Source organism: Tachypleus tridentatus, chromosome 3 (assembly GCF_004210375.1).
Source record: "Tachypleus tridentatus isolate NWPU-2018 chromosome 3, ASM421037v1, whole genome shotgun sequence".
Taxonomy (NCBI): Eukaryota; Metazoa; Arthropoda; class Merostomata; order Xiphosura; family Limulidae; genus Tachypleus; species Tachypleus tridentatus.
The window spans coordinates 105,356,695-105,379,917 of NC_134827.1; the positions used below are offsets into that span (position 1 = coordinate 105,356,695).

At 36.9% G+C, this 23,223-nt stretch overlaps 1 long non-coding RNA gene across 1 annotated transcript in view; it reads left to right on the forward strand.

Moving 5' to 3' along the window:
- The first annotated feature begins 5,359 nt into the window (after positions 1-5,359).
- Positions 5,360-23,223, forward strand: part of LOC143246153 (uncharacterized) — a 42,701-nt gene continuing 24,837 nt past the window's right edge. The window contains exon 1 of the long non-coding RNA XR_013025819.1: positions 5,360-5,713. This is a non-coding gene — a long non-coding RNA (uncharacterized LOC143246153). The remainder of the gene's footprint in view (positions 5,714-23,223) is intronic.

The window sequence follows — 23,223 nt, forward strand, 5'->3', positions numbered from 1 at the left end:
ATGGCTAACAACGCTTATGATTTACACTATTTTATCTTACCTTTTTAGTTTTATGTTGTATAAAATACAAAGTGTTACTTTACATTACATTTAGTTTTCCTTGTAACTTATCGGTTTAATCTGTTACTAAGTGTATTTTATTATATTCTTTAGAATGCGTGTGTTCTCTATCACAGAAAGCTACTGTCTCTCGTGAGTCGTAAGCCTAAAAATCGATAAGCCTAACAGCTTAACTAACTGAAGACTAGTGCCATCTGTAAACTGTTACTGTAACTATATTTAGTAAGCGAGATTTCATGACAATTTAGAAGTTTCAGAATAAGTTAGTTTTCTTCAACCACCCGCCTTCCATAATTGAAAATTAGCAAGAATCGTTCGGTGCTTACCCGGTTAATATTATTTAATTATATTAAATTAATAAAGACAATAGATATCGAAATATTTAGTTGTTTGAAGTTAAGAACAAAGCTACACAATAGATTATTTTGCTCTGCGAAACACAAGTCTGGAAATCCGATTTCTGGCGTTGTAAGTCCGAAGGGACACGGCTGTATCATTGGGGGTCAGATACAACACTGACCAAGAGAGATTACGTAAACAACTTTCATTACCTACGTTATGGATTTTCACTAAATCGTCCTGATATTTAATACTAGATAACTGGCTAACGAACCTTTGTTATATCCTTGTCTTAATAAAATGTTGCTAATTTTGTTGTCCTTTAAAACTTGGAAGGAAATTCACCCCATATTTCTTGCCGTTAGGGGCCGAATAAAATGCACGCAATTTCAAAATAACAGTTTGATCAAGATGAAACAAAACAAAGCGTAAAACTATTATGATGTTTGCAACTTGAAACATTACTTCTGTGTAAATACACCGTCAATTTCAAGTAAAAATGTGCAACAACAAACCAAAACATCAGTACCAGAAATCAACAACAAAAAAAAACAAGAATTTTCTTAAACAGGAAAAAAAAACCCAAGTAATTTCAATATTATTTACCTGTGTTGCACATATAAAAGAAAAGATTAAAATCAGTTCAGAAATTTTACAAAAAACTGTAGATAACTGCTAATAATTTACATATGGAAGTATTTGAAAATAGCAAAAATAGTCTTAGCTATTTATTAGATACCGCTAGAGGGCGTACATAAAATATTGGATGCGAATAATAATGGAAGTACTCGAAAACATATCTATTTATCACAATGAAAGAATAAAATCAGGCTTCGGTAACCTCTAGCTTTTTTTTTTTTTTTTTTTGTAAATGCAATTTTTTCGTATCACATTCCACGACTGTAAGTTTCTTGTGATTTGATATTTCTGGGTTTGATAGTAACTCAATATTAAGTAGGCCTAACCACCTTTCGAAAGATACTGAAACTCAACGTGTTGATACTAATGACAGCGTTTTTTATGTTTTGATTATTAGAATAATATATATCTCAACTTTGACGTTCATCTGTGGTTTTGCGAATTATGGCTCTAAAGCATGTTTCAGAACTAAATCTTAACGAAATCCAGTGATAAAGGCACCATGATTTGATCATATTTTATCACTGTAATTTGGAGTAACTCACTTGGACGACATAGAAAATATATCCCGAAATGCTTCATTTCAGAGACCAAGGATATAACTGTAACGTAGATCGACCTTTTTCATGAGTCCAGCTTCATGTATTAAAAACTTCTGATAAACATAAACTTCAAGACACTTTATAAATGACCATTATTTTACGATTGAATTAACTCCCATAAACACATTGCTTACAAAAATCGTAATACCACTAATAATATTCGCACAGACGTATGGGAGTTTTTTTGGGGGGAGGACTGAACAGTCTGAGCTTCGTATGTCTGAAAAAAATATTGTACAGGATGAGAAGTAATTCAGTATTTTGTGAAATAAAATAATTGGTCAGTAGTTTGATTATCGAATAAACTTGTCAGAATTTTTTATAAAGGACAAATCTTGAGGGAGAGAGGCTATGGAACTCCAGCTACAGAATTTTGTACGCTTATGAATCTCAGAGCAAATCTGTATAAAACCAACACTTTACAAACACATTTATACCAATAGATGGCAGCACTAGACTATCATGGATCCATGCTTACTAAAAGTGTAAAATATGATTTTGAAGATTATCCGTTTATAGGGTAGAGTGATCACGATAAAGATAACATTAATCATGATCATGTGAAAATCACCAAAGATATTTAACGTCATTAAAATATCAACTGGTAGAGCCTGAGAGGTTTCGAGTGTTTTCTCTTAAGGAAATCACGTTTTTCAATGCTAACATTTTACCACCTCCAACAACATTCGGCTTCGACTTAACCATGTCTTTTTTTTTTTTAATACCATTCACTACTGAAAGGGTGTACATACTGCATCACAGTGTTGCAGTGTAGTGAACTAACAAAAAATCGAATTATATCTATGTGGTATGAGTGCTTTTTTCTTATAGCAAAGCCACATTGGGCCATATGCTGAGTCCACTGAGGGGAATCGAACTTCTAATTTTAGCGTTGTAAATCCGTAGACTTACTGCTGGATCGTCGGGGAACAAATCTATGTGGAGAACCCTAGAAGAAATTAACATTTTAAATGCAGTAGCAATGTTTTTCTTTTGCTGTTCCACGTTCCACGTGGCTTGCATGCTGTTAGGAGTCAAATAACGAACAAAGACATGGACACACAATTTCGTGCATAGATAATTTAAAAGAATGTGTCAATAAGGCTACTGGAGTGCACGTTTTACTACACGACAATATAAACAAACAACAAGTGTTTTTCAGGTATTCCTTTTGTGTTTGATCACAAAATTTCAGTCGTTCAATACGATTTGTTATCTCATTTTAATCGTACATTTTGTCCTCTTCGTGAGAAGTCTGTAAATCGATTTTTGTTAAGAAATAAAAACAGGAACAGTAAAAATCGATAACTTTCTAAGTACACCAGGAGGAGAGAGATGGTTCTTTTGCTCATGAAAAGTCCTTTTTACTGCTGAGTTTCACAAGAATGTAGATTCAAAATCAAAACCTTTACTGCGAAAGATATTGTCTCTCTACGAAACAGACGAATAACTGGAGTTTCGATGACAATGCAGCCATGACTGATCAATTTTGAACAACTTTAGGTCAGGTGGTTTGTTTGTTTTTGAATTTCGCGCAAAGCTACACGAGGGCTATCTGCACTAGTCGTCCCTAAATTAGCAGTGTAAGACTAGAGGGATGGCAGCTAGTCACCACCACCCACCGCCAACTCTTGGGCTACTCTTTTACCCACGAATAGTTGGATTGACCATCACATTATAACGGCTGAAAGGGTGAGCATGTTTGGTGAGACGGGGATTCGAAACCTCTACCCTCAGATTACGAGTCGAGCGCCCTAACCACCTGGCCATGCTGGGTCATCCTGTGTAATAAAAACCAGTCAAGAACTGATTTATTTTAAGGTAATATTTGCTTTTCTATTTTATTTTTAACGAAAGAATACAGAAAGGATGATGTGTAGTTTGTCCACAAAAGAGTCCCCGACTGTAACGGTATTACTACTCTTTCTTTCATCTTTTCCTGTTTTATTGGACATTACAAATATGTCTTCTTTAGGTTTTCCATTTGTGTTTGTTTCACAATTTTCTCGAGAAGCTACAGATCAGTATTATCTGTGCGTAACCGCCAATAATTATAATGTTGGATTCAGATAAGTCATGTAGTCGACCACCGCCAGTTTTTGACGGCCACTCTTATGACTCGCACATGCCCCGAAACACTGTCACTCTAACCGCTATGTCATGTCAAACCTTCCCATATGTCCCCCGCTGGGACAGCGATAATTTTACGGATTTACAATATTCACATCAAGGGTTCTGTGCCTCTTGATAGGGTCCGCCATGGCCAGATGGTTAAAGCGCTCGATTTGTAATCCGAGGGTCGCGGGTTCGAATCCTATTCGCATCAAACATGCTCGCCCTTTCAGCCGCGGGGGCGTTATAATGTTACGGTCAATCCCACTATTCGTTGATAAAAGAGTAGCCCAAGAGTTGGCGGTGGGTGGTGATGACTAGCTGTCTTCCCTCTAGTCTTACACTGCTAAATTAGGGACGGCTAGGCTTTGCTACGAGGCGCTTTATATATTTGAAGGTCAATATTCGCTGCCCCACTCTCAATGGGCAATACATACAGCTACACGAGGATGCTTTGATCTAATCATTTAATCCCCGTGCGCGTTAACGTTTTAATTTAGGTAAAACAATTATGTGATAAAAGTGTGCTCTAAGTCTCTTATTTTTTACCAGTCAGTTTGGTAAAGCTGTTATTAGAACACAAACAATTATTTATTAATTTTTTTCGAGAAGTAAGACCATGACAACAATATAGGGATCGAACCCCGAATTTCAGTGTTAACAGTCATTTAGCTTACCGCTGAGTCTCAAGTTTCCTCAAGCTTAAAGGAAATACGTGCTCGTGACACTTGCTGCTTCGTTGGTTGAACGAATAATAACTGACGAGTCCGAGGCCGCTTTGCATTACATTGTACGGAAGCAGCGAAATCAGTGTTTATTATTTTACTGACGGAAGGCTTTCCTTTACTTTAAAAAAAATATTCTTTATAAACACATGAATTTCGGTTCCTGTTCTACTCCAAAATGACTGTTGAAACCATTTGATAAAACTGTTGTTGCAAAATAACTAGAATGCTGAAGCCACCTGATAAGCCTGTTGTTGGAAACTGACTAGAATACTGAAACTGTCCGGTAAGACTGTTGTTGAAAACCAACTAGAACATTGAAACCACCTAATAAGACTGTTGTTGGGAAACTCTCCTGTTGACTTTATTATACCTATGTCTGTTGCTCGACTTTTGATCATAAAACACTATCGTTCATTCAGTTCATAATTTCGGCGTTTCAGGTGAATTTAAACGAAACGAAGTAAAAGATATTTTGTTAGCATACTGATTTCATAAACCTGTTTAGCTACCTTGGGGTGAGTGGGAACACAGCGGAGCTTTTGTAGGAGTTAACATTAGAGTGATTTTACTTAGAGAGGACCAGCGTGAAACCTGGGGGAGGATACAGCCCACCGCGACACCCACTAGCGGTTCCAAACAAACAAATCAAGCAGAAAGTTACACAATGGGCTATCAGTGCTCTGCCCACCACTAGTATCGAAAAACGATTTTTATCAGTTTTGATACCTTTATTTCAGGCGTTGTAACGATACATAAATAACTGATTTCACTATTCGATATTTCTTTGTATACAGTTTGGGAGCCTGTAACACTTTTGTTGTATACTTTTCTTTGGAAAATATATATATTTTTAATTCTTTCCAAGACATATAAGGGCTATCTAGCTGCGCTGGTCTCAAATTTGTAGTTGATGGACCAGAGAGCGCAAGTATATGTTTTCTTATAGCAAAGCCACATCGGGCTATCTGCTGAGCCCACCGAGGTGAATCGAACCCCTGATTTTAGTGTTATAAATCCGTAGACATACCGTTGTAATATCGGGGGGGGGGGGGCTGACCAGAGAGAAGGCAGCTGGTTAGCAGCACACGCCGTCAACTAGAACACAACTCTGATTGAATAATTTCACTTAACCATCACACGCAAGTCCTCGAAAAGTTTTGAAATAACTTTTACCGTTGAAACATGAACCAGGAATCCTCAGGATTTGGTACCAATGCTGACAACATACCTGACGTAAGCATGTGTAGAACATAGTATTTTATGTACTTAAAACTAAACAATAATTATTACTTTTAATTTTCTTTATTTTAAAACCGAACAGATCGAGTGACGAAAAAGATAAATGGGAATCATCAGTAGCCGCGCCACTTGAAATTCTTGTAGGCAAGATTACAGTAAATTTTTATGAGACGTTTTATAGCTTTTGATTAGTTATATTTTTATGCGACGGTAATAAATACTAAGCGTGGAACGCGAGTTTACCTGATTCAGTTATGTTACTCATCGTGATCTCTACCAGCTTACCTAAAATTGAAATTATTTTAGGCACGGTTAAAGTAAATTAATCTATGAGATCTTGAGCGTGGCCAAGTACATTAATCGAAAGAGTTTGACCTCCTGGATCTAAAACTGTAATTAGATCTCGAATTGGTCAAGAAGAGACGAAGCTATGAGCTTCAGTTTTGTACTTGAAATAAACGCAGAGTCATCTTATGAGCCGATATGTCGCGGCTGAAAACAAAATCACTCCGTGTCGCTTGTTCACGTACTCCTCAGTGACCCACGTTCTACTGATTAGAGTAGGTGCCGGAAGAAAAAGGCTCCGGCATGGCCAGGTGGTTAAGGCGCTCAACTCGTAACCCGAGGGTAGCGGGTTCCAATCCCCGTCTCACCAAGCGTGCGCGCCCTTTCAGCCGTGGAGGCGTTATAATGTGACGGTCAATCCCACTATTCGCTGATAAAAGAGTAGCCCAAGAGTTGGCGGTGGGTGGTGATGACTAGCTGCCTTCCCTCTAGTCTTACACTGAATTAGGGTACGGCTAGCACAGATAGCCCTCGCGTAGCTTTGCGCGAGATTCGAAACAAACCAAACCTTTTTGCGTCATTGCAGTGGCTACCAATGGCATCCATCTTCAACCATGACGCGTTCTTCCCTGTACGCCACTACTGTGGTTACCAGTGGCTAATTATTCACGTTATTATGACGTGAACGAGTAATTTAATGACTCATAAAATAAAGCAGGAGTCACATAAACGTTAATCTGCCTGCTAATTATCTTCAAAAAATGGCGTCAAGTTTAGAGACGATTAACGTCGTAACCACTGCAAAGTTATCTGACAAATATGGTAATATTGAATCAATAAACATACATAATTTAACTTAATTTATATTTCTTTGTTCTAGAATTGTAGCGATCATTTTGAGATGGGAATCAAAAAGGCAGTTTAACACCATCTTTAAGTTGTTAACATTTCTTTTAATCTAAGTTTCATGTTTGTGTTTTTTAACCATTACCGAAGTGATTCCTGTAGATACGACAGGGTTCGGTCTGTTGTCAGAAATAATGAGGTATCAGTCTTTGTGGGGGGTTAATAAAACAGCAAAAGTATGACGGGGGATCTGGACACTTTAAGTAAACTTTCACACACGAGTTCACACACTTGAAAATATGGATATAACATATCTTGTCGTAGTTTTCACGCAGAAAGAGTAGACAAATCAGAATAAATCGTTTAGCCATTTTTTATATCAATCTATAACTGCAGCATAACACACCCATAAGGAATATATAAATCCATATTATTAGTAGTGAAACCACGAACAGGACACTGTATGTCCAAAGCGTATTTTAGCAGCAGCAAGACAGATCCTAACCGTGTATTGAAATTTCTTTTAACTGTAACAAGAATCCAGACAAAGTGCAAAATGACACTTTAACTCCCTTAAGGAAGCCCCCCTCCCTGCGATGACACAGCGAAATGTCTGCGGAATTATACTGCTAGAAACCGGATTTCGACACCCGTGGTTGGCATTGCACAGATAACCCTTGTGTAGCTTCACGCTTAACTGCAAAACAACCCTAAAAGGAAATGTTTAAGAACTTCATCCTGTCCTCATAATATGCGGGCCCCGGCATGGCCAGGTGGTTAAGGCACTCGACTCGTAATCCGAGGCTCGCGATTCCAAATCCTCGTCACACCAATTATGCTCGTCCTTTCAACCGTGGGGGCGTTATAATGTTACGGTCAATCCCACAATTCGTTGGTAAAAGAGTAGCCTAAGTGTTGGCGGTGGGTGGTGACGACTAGCTGCCTTACATCTAGTCTTACACTACTAAATTAAGGACGGCTAGCGCCGATAGCCACCGTGTAGCTTTGCGCGAAATTCGAAAAACAAACAAACAAACAAATATGCGAATAAACCTCCTTCCATGAAACTCACGCACAGCAAACGTTTTATTTTTTCTCCTAAAGAAAATGAGTTGTACGTTCAACAAGAGGGTTTGGTTTGATTTTTGGGCAAAGCTTCTTGGGTAAGGGATAAACTACCTGTGGTATCTGTCCCTAATATTGAACTGATGGACTAGAAAAAATGCATTTAGTCAACACTGTTCACCGTTAACTCTTGGGCTACTTTCTTTTCTCAGTGAACAGTAGAATTGGCCGTTACATTATAATGCCTTGAAAAGGAATTTAAACCCGTGATTGTAGATTTCTTGTCGAGCGTCCTAACCATCAGGCCATGCCAGGACCCTACAAAAGATTTCAATTAAAAGAAGAATGGATAGATACATAATTAGGTCATCAAACGTTTCTTTGACGCAGCGTTCTTATGGGTAATTCTATTGAAATAACACCTGTAGGTTTGCTGTAAGGTTGGAGAGAACTGAGCATGCGTTGTCAACACAAAGAATCGAAACGTCAAATACAGTATCAAAAGAAGACGGTAGCCAACCCCGGGAGCGCAATGTTAAAACAAAATTACATTAAACAGGTATTGACTGTAAACTATAGTGGAATTCTGTTCGGCACGATAACAAAATTCGAGTTCATTCATGGGAGAATTGCTGGCTCACTTTATATATACGTTTTATTTAACATGTGAAGTGTTGAACCTGTCAGGACAGTAACAAAATTGACGTTTTATACTCGAGTACCACAAAGAGAAAGGAAAGATAATTTTAACAATGACCTCGAGTCCCAATAGGAAGCAAAGGAAAATAATGTCAACAATGACCTCGAGTTCCAATAGAAAGCAAAGAACGATAATTTCAACAATGACCTCGAGCCCCAATAGGGAGCAAAGAAATATAATTTCAACAATGACCTCGAGTCCCAATAGGGAGCAAAGGAAGATAATGTCAACAATGACCTCGAGTCCCAATAGGGAGAAAAGGAAGATAATGTCAACAATGACCTCGAGTTCCAATAAGGAGCAAAGGAAGATAATGTCAACAATGACCTCGAGTTCCAATAGAAAGCAAAGAACGATAATTTCAACACCGACCTAAAGTCCCACGAGAGAGAAAGGAAAGATAATTTTAACAATGACCTCGAGTCCCAATAGGGAGCAAAGGAAGATAATGTCAACAATGACCTCGAGTCCCAATAGGGAGCAAAGGAAGATAATGTCAACAATGACCTCGAGTTCCAATAAGGAGCAAATGAAGATAATGTGAACAATGACCTCGAGTCCCAATAGGGAGCAAAGGAAGATAATGTCAACAATGACCTCGAGTCTCAATAGGGAGCAAAGAAAGATAATGTCAACAATGACCTCGAGTCCCAATAGGGAGCAAAGGAAGATAATGTCAACAATGTCCTCGAGTCCCAATAAGGAGCAAAGGAAGATAATGTAAACAATGACCTCGAGTTCCAATAGGAAGCAAAGGAAGATAATGTCAACAATGACCTCGAGTCCCTATAGGAAGCAAAGGAAGATAATGTCAACAATGGCCTCGAGTCCCAATAGGGAGCAAAGAAATATAATTTCAACTATGACCTCGAGTCCCAATAGGGAGCAAAGAAATATAATTTCAACTATGACCTCGAGTCCCAATAGGGAGCAAAGAAATATAATTTCAACTATGACCTCGAGTCCCAATAGGGAGAAAAAGAAGATAATGTCAACAATGACCTCGAGTCCCAATAGGGAGCAAAGGAAGATAATTTTAACAATGACCTAGAGTTCCAATAGGGAGCAAAGAAATATAATTTCAACAATAACCTCGACTCCCAATAGGGAGCAAAGGAAGATAATGTCAACAATGTCCTCGAGTCCCAATAAGGAACAATGGAAGATAATGTCAACAATGACCTCGAGTTCCAATAGGGAGCAAAGGAAGATAATGTCAACAATGACCTCGAGTCCCAATAGGAAGCAAAGGAAGATAATGTCAACAATGACCTCGAGTCTAATAGGGAGCAAAGGAAGATAATGTCAACAATGACCTGGAGTCCAATAGGGAGCAAAAGAAGATAATGTCAACAATGACCTCGAGTCTCAATAGGGAGCAAAAGAAGATAATGTCAACAATGACCTCTAGTCCCAATAGGGAGGAAAGGAAGATAATGTCAACAATGACCTCGAGTCCCAATAGGGAGCAAAGAAAGATAATGTCAACAATGACCTCGAGTCCCAATAGGGAGCAAAGAAAGATAATGTCAACAATGACCTCGAGTCCCAATAGGTAGCAAAGAAAGATAATGCCAACAATGACCTCGAGGCCCAATAGGGAGCAAAGGAAGATAATGTCAACGTTGATCTCGAGTTCCAATAGGGAGCAAAGGAAGATAATGTCAACAATGACCTCGAGTCTCAATAGGGAGCAAAGGAAGATAATGTCAACAATGTCCTCGAGTCCCAATAAGGAGCAAAGGAAGATAATGTCAACAATAACCTCGAGTCTTAATAGGGAGCAAAGGAAGATAATGTCAACAATGACCTCGAGTTCCAATAGGAAGCAAAGGAAGATAATGTCAACAATGACCTCGAGTTCCAATAGGGAGAAAAGGAAGATAATGTCAACAATGACCTCGAGTCCCAATAGGGAGCAAAGGAAGATAATGTCAATAATGACCTCGAGTCTCAATAGGGAGCAAAGGAAGATAATGTCAACAATGTCCTCGAGTCCAAATAAGGAGGAAAGGAAGATAATGTGAACAATGACCTCGAGTCTCAATAGGGAGCAAAGGAAGATAATGTCAACAATGGCCTCGAGTCCCAACAGGGAGCAAAGAAATATAATTTCAACAATAACCTCGAGTCCCAATAGGGAGCAAAGGTAGATAATGTCAACAATGTCCTCGAGTCCCAATAGGGAGCAAAGGTAGATAATGTCAACAATGTCCTCGAGTCCCAATAGGGAGCAAAGGAAAATAATGTCAACAATGACCTCGAGTCCCAATAGGAAGCAAAGGAAGATAATGTCAACAATGACCTCGAGTCCCAATATGGAGCAAAGAAATATAAGTTCAACTATGACCTCGAGTCCCAATAGGGAGCAAAAGAAGATAATGTCAACAATGGCCTCGAGTCCCAATAGGGAGCAAAGGAAGATAATTTTAACAATGAGCTCGAGTCCCATTAGGGAGGAAATGAAGATAATGTCAACAATGACCTCGAGTCCCAATAGGGAGCAAAGAAAGATAATTTCAACAATGACCTCGAGTCCCAATAGATAGGAAAGAAAAATAATGCCAACAATGACCTCGAGGCCCAATAGGGAGCAAAGGAAGATAATGTGAACGTTGATCTCGATTTCCAATAGGAAGCAAAGGAAGATAATGTCAACAATGACCTCGAGTCTCAATAGGGAGCGAAGGAAAATAATGTCAACAATGACCTCGGGTCCCACCAGGAAATATGAGAGGAGGAAATTTCCAAACATTTATAGAATCTCACCTAATATTAAGTATACTATTTTGTAGTACAGTAAAGAACAGGATAATAATAAAAAATACTGAGATGTCAGATATCACTTTTTAAATAGAAGGGCATGGTCTGGCCTGATGGTTAAGACGTTAGGGTCACTGTCTTCAGGCCGCGGGTTCAAATCATGTTACCTAACATTCTCGCCATTTTAGCCTTGGGGGCATTATAATCCAACCTTTTGTTGGTAGAAAGAGTAGCCCAAGAGTTGGCGGTGGGTGGTGCTGACTAGCTGCCTTCTCTCTAATCTATAAATTCGAAATTAGGGATATCTAGCATAAATAGTTCAAGAGTAGCTTTACGCAAATTTCTGCAAAAGATACACAGTTTTAAAATATAATAAACTACCGGAAGTGCTTTCCTTCTGCACAATGTTTAAGAAGCATGTATTTTTAACAAACGAAAAGTTTGAATTTATCATATTTTAATCTCCACGAATTGCCTATTTTAAATATCCGTAAGGAAGCAGTGGCTGCAAAACAACCTTATCAGTGATCGAAATTTTCGCATCGATATAAAACGTCTCCACGTATTAATGCTATCTTAATATATCATAAATACGGAACACGTGCAAAGGATACAACCCGACCAGCACTGACATTGACTAGCTACATTGGAGAAATACAAACACTAGACGATTGATGTGGAAATTATAACAATGTGCTAACGATAAAACAACTATGTTTGATTGTCAACGTTCGTGATGTGTTAGTAACTTATGGTTATACGGTAGGCTTGAAAAATTGTGGTGAAGTGTGACATTATTTCTTAGTTCTTTCGTCTGTAAGATGGTTTGAAGCGAATTAACACCGAGTTCAATAAGAACTAAACTTAGTCAAACGTTTGAGTAAAGGATAAAATATTAAGACATGAAAATTAAAACTAAAGTCCCAGTATTTTAGGACTCGAATGAAGTGTGATTTATGTTTGTGTTTAGTGTTTTAGGACTCGAATGAAGTGTGATTTATGTTTGTGTTTAGTGTTTTAGGACTCGAAAGAAGCGTGATTTATGTTTGTGTTCAGTGTTTTAGGACTCGAAAGAAGCGTGATTTATGTTTGTGTTTAGTGTTTTAGGACTCAAATGAAGCGTGATTTATGTTTGTGTTCAGTGTTTTAGGACTCGAAAGAAGCGTGATTTATGTTTGTGTTTAGTGTTTTAGGACTCGAAAGAAGCGTGATTTATGTTTGTGTTTAGTGTTTTAGGACTCGAAAGAAGTGTTATTTATGTTTGTGTTTAGTGTTTTAGGACTCAAATGAAGTGTGATTTATGTTTGTGTTTAGTGTTTTAGGACTCGAAAGAAGCGTGATTTATGTTTGTGTTTAGTGTTTTAGGACTCGAAAGAAGCGTGATTTATGTTTGTGTTTAGTGTTTTAGGACTCGAATGAAGTGTGATTTATGTTTGTGTTTAATGTTTTAGGACTCGAATGAAGTGTGATTTATGTTTGTGTTTAGTGTTTTAGGACTCGAATGAAGCGTGATTTATGTTTGTGTTTAGTGTTTTAGGACTCGAATGAAGCGTGATTTATGTTTGTGTTCAGTGTTTTAGGACTCGAATGAAGTGTGATTTATGTTTGTGTTTAGTGTTTTAGGACTCGAAAGAAGCGTGATTTATGTTTGTGTTTAGTGTTTTAGGACTCGAATGAAGTGTGATTTATGTTTGTGTTTAGTGTTTTAGGACTCGAATGAAATGTGATTTATGTTTGTGTTTAGTGTTTTAGGACTCAAATGAAGTGTGATTTATGTTTGTGTTTAGTGTTTTAGGACTCGAAAGAAGCGTGATTTATGTTTGTGTTTAGTGTTTTAGGACTCAAATGAAGCGTGATTTATGTTTGTGTTCAGTGTTTTAGGACTCGAAAGAAGCGTGATTTATGTTTGTGTTTAGTGTTTTAGGACTCGAATGAAGCGTGATTTATGTTTGTGTTCAGTGTTTTAGGACTCGAAAGAAGCGTGATTTATGTTTGTGTTTAGTGTTTTAGGACTCGAAAGAAGCGTGATTTATGTTTGTGTTTAGTGTTTTAGGACTCGAATGAAGTGTGATTTATGTTTGTGTTTAGTGTTTTAGGACTCAAATGAAGTGTGATTTATGTTTGTGTTTAGTGTTTTAGGACTCGAAAGAAGCGTGATTTATGTTTGTGTTTAGTGTTTTAGGACTTGAAAGAAGCGTGATTTATGTTTGTGTTTAGTGTTTTAGGACTCGAATGAAGCGTGATTTATGTTTGTGTGCAGTGTTTTAGGACTCGAAAGAAGCGTGATTTATGTTTGTGTTTAGTGTTTTAGGACTCGAAAGAAGCGTGATTTATGTTTGTGTTTAGTGTTTTAGGACTCGAATGAAGTGTGATTTATGTTTGTGTTTAGTGTTTTAGGACTCAAATGAAGTGTGATTTATGTTTGTGTTCAGTGTTTTAGGACTCGAAAGAAGCGTGATTTATGTTTGTGTTTAGTGTTTTAGGACTCGAAAGAAGCGTGATTTATGTTTGTGTTTAGTGTTTTAGGACTCGAAAGAAGCGTGATTTATGTTTGTGTTTAGTGTTTTAGGACTCGAAAGAAGTGTTATTTATGTTTGTGTTTAGTGTTTTAGGACTCAAATGAAGCGTGATTTATGTTTGTGTTTAGTGTTTTAGGACTCGAAAGAAGCGTGATTTATGTTTGTGTTTAGTGTTTTAGGACTCGAATGAAGTGTGATTTATGTTTGTGTTTAGTGTTTTAGAACTCAAATGAAGTGTGATTTATGTTTGTGTTCAGTGTTTTAGGACTCAAATGAAGCGTGATTTATGTTTGTGTTTAGTGTTTTAGGACTCAAATGAAGCGTGATTTATGTTTGTGTTTAGTGTTTTAGGACTCGAAAGAAGCGTGATTTATGTTTGTGTTTAGTGTTTTAGAACTCAAATGAAGTGTGATTTATGTTTGTGTTCAGTGTTTTAGGACTCCAATGAAGCGTGATTTATGTCTGTGTTTAGTGTTTTAGGACTCAAATGAAGCGTGATTTATGTTTGTGTTTAGTGTTTTAGGACTCGAAAGAAGCGTGATTTATGTTTGTGTTTAGTGTTTTAGGACTCGAATGAAGTGTGATTTATGTTTGTGTTTAGTGTTTTAGGACTCGAATGAAGTGTGATTTATGTTTGTGTTTAGTGTTTTAGGACTCAAATGAAGTGTGATTTATGTTTGTGTTTAGTGTTTTAGGACTCGAATGAAGTGTGATTTATGTTTGTGTTCAGTGTTTTAGGACTCAAATGAAGTGTGATTTATGTTTATGTTTAGTGTTTTAGGACTCAAATGAAGTGTGATTTATGTTTGTGTTTAGTGTTTTAGGACTCGAAAGAAGCGTGATTTATGTTTGTGTTTAGTGTTTTAGGACTCGAATGAAGTGTGATTTATGTTTGTGTTTAGTGTTTTAGGACTCGAATGAAGTGTGATTTATGTTTGTGTTTAATGTTTTAGGACTCAAATGAAGCGTGATTTATGTTTGTGTTTAGTGTTTTAGGACTCGAAAGAAGCGTGATTTATGTTTGTGTTTAGTGTTTTAGGACTCAAATGAAGCGTGATTTATGTTTGTGTTCAGTGTTTTAGGACTCGAAAGAAGCGTGATTTATGTTTGTGTTTTAGGACTCGAATGAAGTGTGATTTATGTTTGTGTTTAGTGTTTTAGGACTTGAATAAAGTGTGACTTATGTTTGTGTTTAGTGTTTTAGGACTTGAATAAAGTGTGATTTATGTTTGTTTTAGGTTCACTAACTGAACAATATTCTTCATAAATCTAACAATTAGTTGTATTACACAATTCAGTGTTAAAAATAAAGCGTCTTCTTAGTTGTTTTTCAAAAACTGAGTAATATTCTTCATAAATTAAAGATTACAAACATTTCTACTGGAAATTAGTCCGGAATAATTGAGTATATATCTGGTATCCATGTGCCTAAGATTGGGAGAAATTCTAACCACCAGAGAACGAGATTTTGTGCCAATATCGTAAAATATTATTCGGTAAAGTGTTTCAACAACAGTAAAAACAGCAGTCTAGAGTTGTTACGCAATATAAACAAATGTTTATATCTAATGCATATCATATCTCTAAAAGCTTCACTTTAGTAAGTCTGATAGAATAAAAGGTGTTTCTCAAGAAACAAGAATCGATGTTAAAGTAAAGAACCCTAGACAGAAAATAAGAGACTGTTAAAGCAATAGCTTTCATCAGATAAAATATAAAACCTTTAAATCTGGATATGAAAAGAACTCTTTTTTAATAGATGGCGTTTTTATTACAACTCTTGTTATGGTAAATTTCCAGAGATTTTTACTGATATAAGATACTAGAGTGATAGCTACTTATACTGAGAGACTCTAATTCTTCGTCATCTAGTATCACTTTTAAAACCAGTCCATTTCAAAGATTTGTCTACTCTCCGGGTACACGAATTAAGCCTCCCATATTCTGTAGAAGAGCATCCGAACTTGGTGAGCCACACTTATTGTTCTGTTTGTTTCTCTTGAACTTCGTGTAAAGCTACATTAGCGATATTTCCGCTAACCGAACCTAACTTAGCAGTGTAGGACTAGATGTCATCACCCACCGCCTCTTTCTCTTGAACTTCGTGTAAAGCTGCATGAGCGCTATCTCCGCTAACCGAACCTAACTTAGCAGTGTAGGACTAGATGTCATCACCCACCGCCTCTTTCTCTTGAACTTCGTGTAAAGCTGCATGAGCGCTATTTCCGCTAACCGAACCTAACTTAGCAGTGTAGGACTAGATGTCATCACCCACCGCCTGTTTCTCTTGAACTTCGTGTAAAGCTACATTAGCGCTATTTCCGCTAACCGAACCTAACTTAGCAGTGTAGGACTAGATGTCATCACCCACCGCCTGTTTCTCTTGAACTTCGTGTAAAGCTACATTAGCGCTATTTCCGCTAACCGAACCTAACTTAGCAGTGTAGGACTAGATGTCATCACCCACCGCCTGTTTCTCTTGAACTTCGTGTAAAGCTGCATGAGCGCTATCTCCGCTAACCGAACCTAACTTAGCAGTGTAGGACTAGATGTCATCACCCACCGCCTGTTTCTCTTGAACTTCGTGTAAAGCTACATTAGCGCTATTTCCGCTAACCGAACCTAACTTAGCAGTGTAGGACTAGATGTCATCACCCACCGCCTGTTTCTCTTGAACTTCGTGTAAAGCTACATTAGCGCTATTTCCGCTAACCGAACCTAACTTGGCAGTGTAGGACTAGATGTCATCACCCACCGCCTGTTTCTCTTGAACTTCGTGTAAAGCTACATTAGCGCTATTTCCGCTAACCGAACCTAACTTAGCAGTGTAGGACTAGATGTCATCACCCACCGCCAGCTCTTGTGCTACTCTTTTACCAACGAATACAAAAGGGCACCTCTGTTTAGTGGGACGGGGATTCGAATCCGCGACCCTCGGAATAGGAATCGAGTGTCTTAACCACCTGGCCATGCCGGGCCGATGTAAAAACGAATGTTAGTTATATACAAGTTTTATAACAAACCCAAATATCAAGTACAAAACATTCGACGTCTGCTTTACGCCTATTAAAGATAAACTAGTGGTTTATCACGTGTTTTGTTTAGTCCTAAGAAAAAACAAATCAAACAAGCCGTTAAAGAGGAAAGACAGAATCCTAACCATCTTTACGATGTGTTTATAATATCAGACATGATGAAGTCGAACCAGAAAATATTAACATTTATAATAATCACGTTAACGTGTTAACAACTCCGAGATTTCGAAGAAAAACCCACGAGAAAGGCGTGGTTTAATAGTGCACTATGTTTGTTTTGTGAAAGTTATGACATATTCTTAGATGTCTACCGACTGCACCAGTTACGTCCGTTACGTGGAAGTTAACGTGCTTCGTGATAGTTAAATCATAACGTTCAACCCCTTTTTATGTTACGAGATGGTTACATTATTAGGTTCGATCGATTTTGTGTCTTTCGTGAAGGTTACACGATTATATTCAACCAGTTTTGTGTGTACCGTGATGGTTACACGGTTATGTAAATCCATTTTATAATCTAATATATATTGTTTTTAGATAAAAAAAAAACATGCTAGATTAAATTATTCGACGTCAATGTAAACGGGAGAAAAACAAACTTTGACTAAAGTAAACCCACCAATAAAAGAGTAAAATGACTTCCAAAGAGAAATGTGTATCTACTACAAAGGGTTAGTTTCAAAACGGTTCTTTTTATTACACGTGGGGAGGGGATAGGGTATAGAATAAAACCTCACAAATCAAATGCTTTACCGCCAAAAAATCGTCACTAAAGCAAAAAATACCGAAGTAAATTCAAAAGAGGTCCATAGCTACTGTATCTAAGGAACATCTTTACAACGAGGTGTAATGTGAAACCATAAGTTCTTCCCTTTCTTCCAGAATGTTTTGATGAATAAACTGTGAGATATAGTTCTACTTGCTTCTTAAATAGCAGCAGCTGCCCGATTTTCCCTGAACTGTTTCGATAGTCCCAGATATCCACACTGTTTATGTTACCCTAGATGTGCATTTTTCACACTGTTCAGATAGCCCCAGCCGTCCACGTTTTCACGCTATTTAAACAGCTCTAGCTATCTACGTTTTTACATTGTTTAGATAGTCCTAGCTGTCAAATTTTCACACTGTTTACATAGCCCGAGCTGTTAATTTATCACACTGTTAAGATAGTCCTAGCTGTCAATTTTTCCCACGCTGTTTAGATAGTCCTAGCTGTTAACTTTTCCCACATTGTTTAGATAGTCCTAGCTGTTAATTTTTCACACTGTTTAGATAGCCCGAGCTGTTAATTTTTCCCACATTATTTAGATAGTCCTAGCTGTCAATTTTTCCCACTGTTTACATAGCCTGAGCTGTTGATTTATCACACTGTTAAGATAGTCCTAGCTGTCAATTTTTCCCACGCTGTTTAGATAGTCCTAGCTGTTAACTTTTCCCACATCGTTTAGATAGTCCTAGCTATTAATTTTTCACACTGTTTAGATAGCTCTAGCTGTTAACTTTTCCCACATTGTTTAGATAGTCATAGCTGTTAATTTTTCATACTGTTTAGATAGTCCTAGCAGTTAATTTTTCCCACATTGTTTAGATAGCCCTAGCTGTTAATTTTTCCCACATTGTTTAGATAGTCGTAGCTGTTAATTTTTCACACTGTTTAGAGAGCCCTAGCTGTTAATTTTCACACTGTTCAGATAGCCCTAGCTGTTAATTTTTCCCACATTGTTTAGATAGTCCTAGCTGTTAATTTTTCACACTGTTTAGATAGTCCTAGCTGTTAATTTTTCACATTGTTTAGATAGCCCGAGCTGTTAATTTTTCCCACATTATTTAGATAGTCCTAGCTGTTAATTTTTCACATTGTTTAGATAGCCCTAGCAGTTGATTTTTCCAACATTATTTAGATAGTCCTAGCTGTTAATTTTTCCCACATTGTTTAGATAGTCCTAGCTGTTAATTTTTCACACTGTTTAGATAGCCCTAGCTGTAAATTTTTCCCACATTGTTTAGATAGTCCTAGCTGTTAATTTTTCCCACATTGTTTAGATAGCCCTAGCTGTTAATTTTTCACACATTGTTTAGATAGTCCTAGCTGTCAATTTTTCATTCTGTTTAGATAGTCCTAGCAGTTAATTTTTCCCACATTGTTTAGATAGTCTTAGCTGTTAATTTTTCCCACATTGTTTAGATAGCCCTAGCTGTTAATTTTTCACACTGTTTAGATAGCCCTAGCTGTTAATTTTTCCCACATTGTTTAGATAGTCCTAGCTGTCAATTTTTCATACTGTTTAGATAGTCCTAGCAGTTAATTTTTCCCACATTGTTTAGATAGCCCTAGCTGTTAATTTTTCCCACATTGTTTAGATAGTCGTAGCTGTTAATTTTTCACACTGTTTAGATAGCCCTAGCTGTCAATGTTTCCCACATTGTTTAGATAGTCCTAGCTGTCAATTTTTCCCACATTGTTTAGATAGCCCTAGCTGTTAATTTTTCACACTGTTTAGATAGCCCTAGCTGTTAATTTTTCCCACATTGTTTAGATAGCCCTAGCTGTTAACTTTTCCCACATTGTTTAGATAGTCCTAGTTGTTAATTTTTCACACTGTTTAGATAGTCCTAGCAGTTAATTTTCCCCACATTGTTTAGATCGTCCTAGCTGTTAACTTTTCCCACATTGTTTAGATAGTTCTAGCTGTTAATTTTTCACACTGTTTAGATAGTCCTAGCTGTTAATTTTTCACATTGTTTAGATAGCCCGAGCTGTTAATTTTTCCCACATTATTTAGATAGTCCTAGCTGTCAATTTTTCACACTGTTTAGAGAGCCCTAGCTGTTAATTTTCACACTGTTCAGATAGCCCTAGCTGTTAATTTTTCCCACATTGTTTAGATAGTCCTAGCTGTTAATTTTTCACATTGTTTAGATAGCCCGAGCTGTTAATTTTTCCCACATTATTTAGATAGTCCTAGCTGTTAATTTTTCACATTGTTTAGATAGCCCTAGCAGTTGATTTTCCAACATTATTTAGATAGTCCTAGCTGTTAATTTTCCCACATTGTTTAGATAGTCCTAGCTGTTAATTTTTCACACTGTTTAGATAGCCCTAGCTGTAAATTTTTCCCACATTGTTTAGATAGTCCTAGCTGTTAATTTTTCCCACATTGTTTAGATAGCCCTAGCTGTTAATTTTTCACACTGTTTAGATAGCCCTAGCTGTTAATTTTTCCCACATTGTTTAGATAGTCCTAGCTGTCAATTTTTCATACTGTTTAGATAGTCCTAGCAGTTAATTTTTCCCACATTGTTTAGATAGCCCTAGCTGTTAATTTTTCACACTGTTTAGATAGCCCTAGCTGTTAATTTTTCCCACATTGTTTAGATAGTCCTAGCTGTCAATTTTTCATACTGTTCAGATAGTCCTAGCAGTTAATTTTTCCCACATTGTTTAGATAGCCCTAGCTGTTAATTTTTCCCACATTGTTTAGATAGTCGTAGCTGTTAATTTTTCACACTGTTTAGATAGCCCTAGCTGTCAATGTTTCCCACATTGTTTAGATAGTCCTAGCTGTCAATTTTTCCCACATTGTTTAGATAGCCCTAGCTGTTAATTTTTCACACTGTTTAGATAGCCCTAGCTGTTAATGTTTCCCACATTGTTTAGATAGCCCTAGCTGTTAACTTTTCCCACATTGTTTAGATAGTCCTAGTTGTTAATTTTTCACACTGTTTAGATAGTCCTAGCAGTTAATTTTCCCCACATTGTTTAGATAGTCCTAGCTGTTAACTTTTCCCACATTGTTTAGATAGTTCTAGCTGTTAATTTTTCACACTGTTTAGATAGTCCTAGCTGTTAAGTTTTCACATTGTTTAGATAGCCCGAGCTGTTAATTTTTCCCACTGTTAAGATAGTCCTAGCTGTCAATTTTTCCCACGCTGTTTAGATAGTCCTAGCTGTTAACTTTTCCCACATTGTTTAGATAGTCCTAGCTGTTAATTTTTCACACTGTTTAGATAGCCCGAGCTGTTAATTTTTCCCACATTATTTAGATAGTCCTAGCTGTCAATTTTTCCCACTGTTTACATAGCCTGAGCTGTTGATTTATCACACTGTTAAGATAGTCCTAGCTGTCAATTTTTCCCACGCTGTTTAGATAGTCCTAGCTGTTAACTTTTCCCACATCGTTTAGATAGTCCTAGCTATTAATTTTCACACTGTTTAGATAGCTCTAGCTGTTAACTTTTCCCACATTGTTTAGATAGTCATAGCTGTTAATTTTTCATACTGTTTAGATAGTCCTAGCAGTTAATTTTTCCCACATTGTTTAGATAGCCCTAGCTGTTAATTTTTCCCACATTGTTTAGATAGTCGTAGCTGTTAATTTTTCACACTGTTTAGAGAGCCCTAGCTGTTAATTTTCACACTGTTCAGATAGCCCTAGCTGTTAATTTTTCCCACATTGTTTAGATAGTCCTAGCTGTTAATTTTTCACACTGTTTAGATAGTCCTAGCTGTTAATTTTTCACATTGTTTAGATAGCCCGAGCTGTTAATTTTTCCCACATTATTTAGATAGTCCTAGCTGTTAATTTTTCACATTGTTTAGATAGCCCTAGCAGTTGATTTTCCAACATTATTTAGATAGTCCTAGCTGTTAATTTTCCCACATTGTTTAGATAGTCCTAGCTGTTAATTTTTCACACTGTTTAGATAGCCCTAGCTGTAAATTTTTCCCACATTGTTTAGATAGTCCTAGCTGTTAATTTTTCCCACATTGTTTAGATAGCCCTAGCTGTTAATTTTCACACTGTTTAGATAGCCCTAGCTGTTAATTTTTCCCACATTGTTTAGATAGTCCTAGCTGTCAATTTTCATTCTGTTTAGATAGTCCTAGCAGTTAATTTTTCCCACATTGTTTAGATAGTCTTAGCTGTTAATTTTTCCCACATTGTTTAGATAGCCCTAGCTGTTAATTTTTCACATTGTTTAGATAGCCCTAGCTGTTAATTTTTCCCACATTGTTTAGATAGTCGTAGCTGTTAATTTTTCACACTGTTTAGATAGCCCTAGCTGTCAATGTTTCCCACATTGTTTAGATAGTCCTAGCTGTCAATTTTTCCCACATTGTTTAGATAGCCCTAGCTGTTAATTTTTCACACTGTTTAGATAGCCCTAGCTGTTAATTTTTCCCACATTGTTTAGATAGCCCTAGCTGTTAACTTTTCCCACATTGTTTAGATAGTCCTAGTTGTTAATTTTTCACACTGTTTAGATAGTCCTAGCAGTTAATTTTCCCCACATTGTTTAGATCGTCCTAGCTGTTAACTTTTCCCACATTGTTTAGATAGTTCTAGCTGTTAATTTTTCACACTGTTTAGATAGTCCTAGCTGTTAATTTTTCACATTGTTTAGATAGCCCGAGCTGTTAATTTTTCCCACATTATTTAGATAGTCCTAGCTGTCAATTTTTCACACTGTTTAGAGAGCCCTAGCTGTTAATTTTCACACTGTTCAGATAGCCCTAGCTGTTAATTTTTCCCACATTGTTTAGATAGTCCTAGCTGTTAATTTTTCACATTGTTTAGATAGCCCGAGCTGTTAATTTTTCCCACATTATTTAGATAGTCCTAGCTGTTAATTTTTCACATTGTTTAGATAGCCCTAGCAGTTGATTTTTCCAACATTATTTAGATAGTCCTAGCTGTTAATTTTTCCCACATTGTTTAGATAGTCCTAGCTGTTAATTTTTCACACTGTTTAGATAGCCCTAGCTGTAAATTTTTCCCACATTGTTTAGATAGTCCTAGCTGTTAATTTTTCCCACATTGTTTAGATAGCCCTAGCTGTTAATTTTTCACACTGTTTAGATAGCCCTAGCTGTTAATTTTTCCCACATTGTTTAGATAGTCCTAGCTGTCAATTTTTCATACTGTTTAGATAGTCCTAGCAGTTAATTTTTCCCACATTGTTTAGATAGCCCTAGCTGTTAATTTTTCACACTGTTTAGATAGTCCTAGCTGTTAATTTTTCACATTGTTTAGATAGCCCGAGCTGTTAATTTTTCCCACATTATTTAGATAGTCCTAGCTGTCAATTTTTCACACTGTTTAGAGAGCCCTAGCTGTTAATTTTCACACTGTTCAGATAGCCCTAGCTGTTAATTTTTCCCACATTGTTTAGATAGTCCTAGCTGTTAATTTTTCACATTGTTTAGATAGCCCGAGCTGTTAATTTTTCCCACATTATTTAGATAGTCCTAGCTGTTAATTTTTCACATTGTTTAGATAGCCCTAGCAG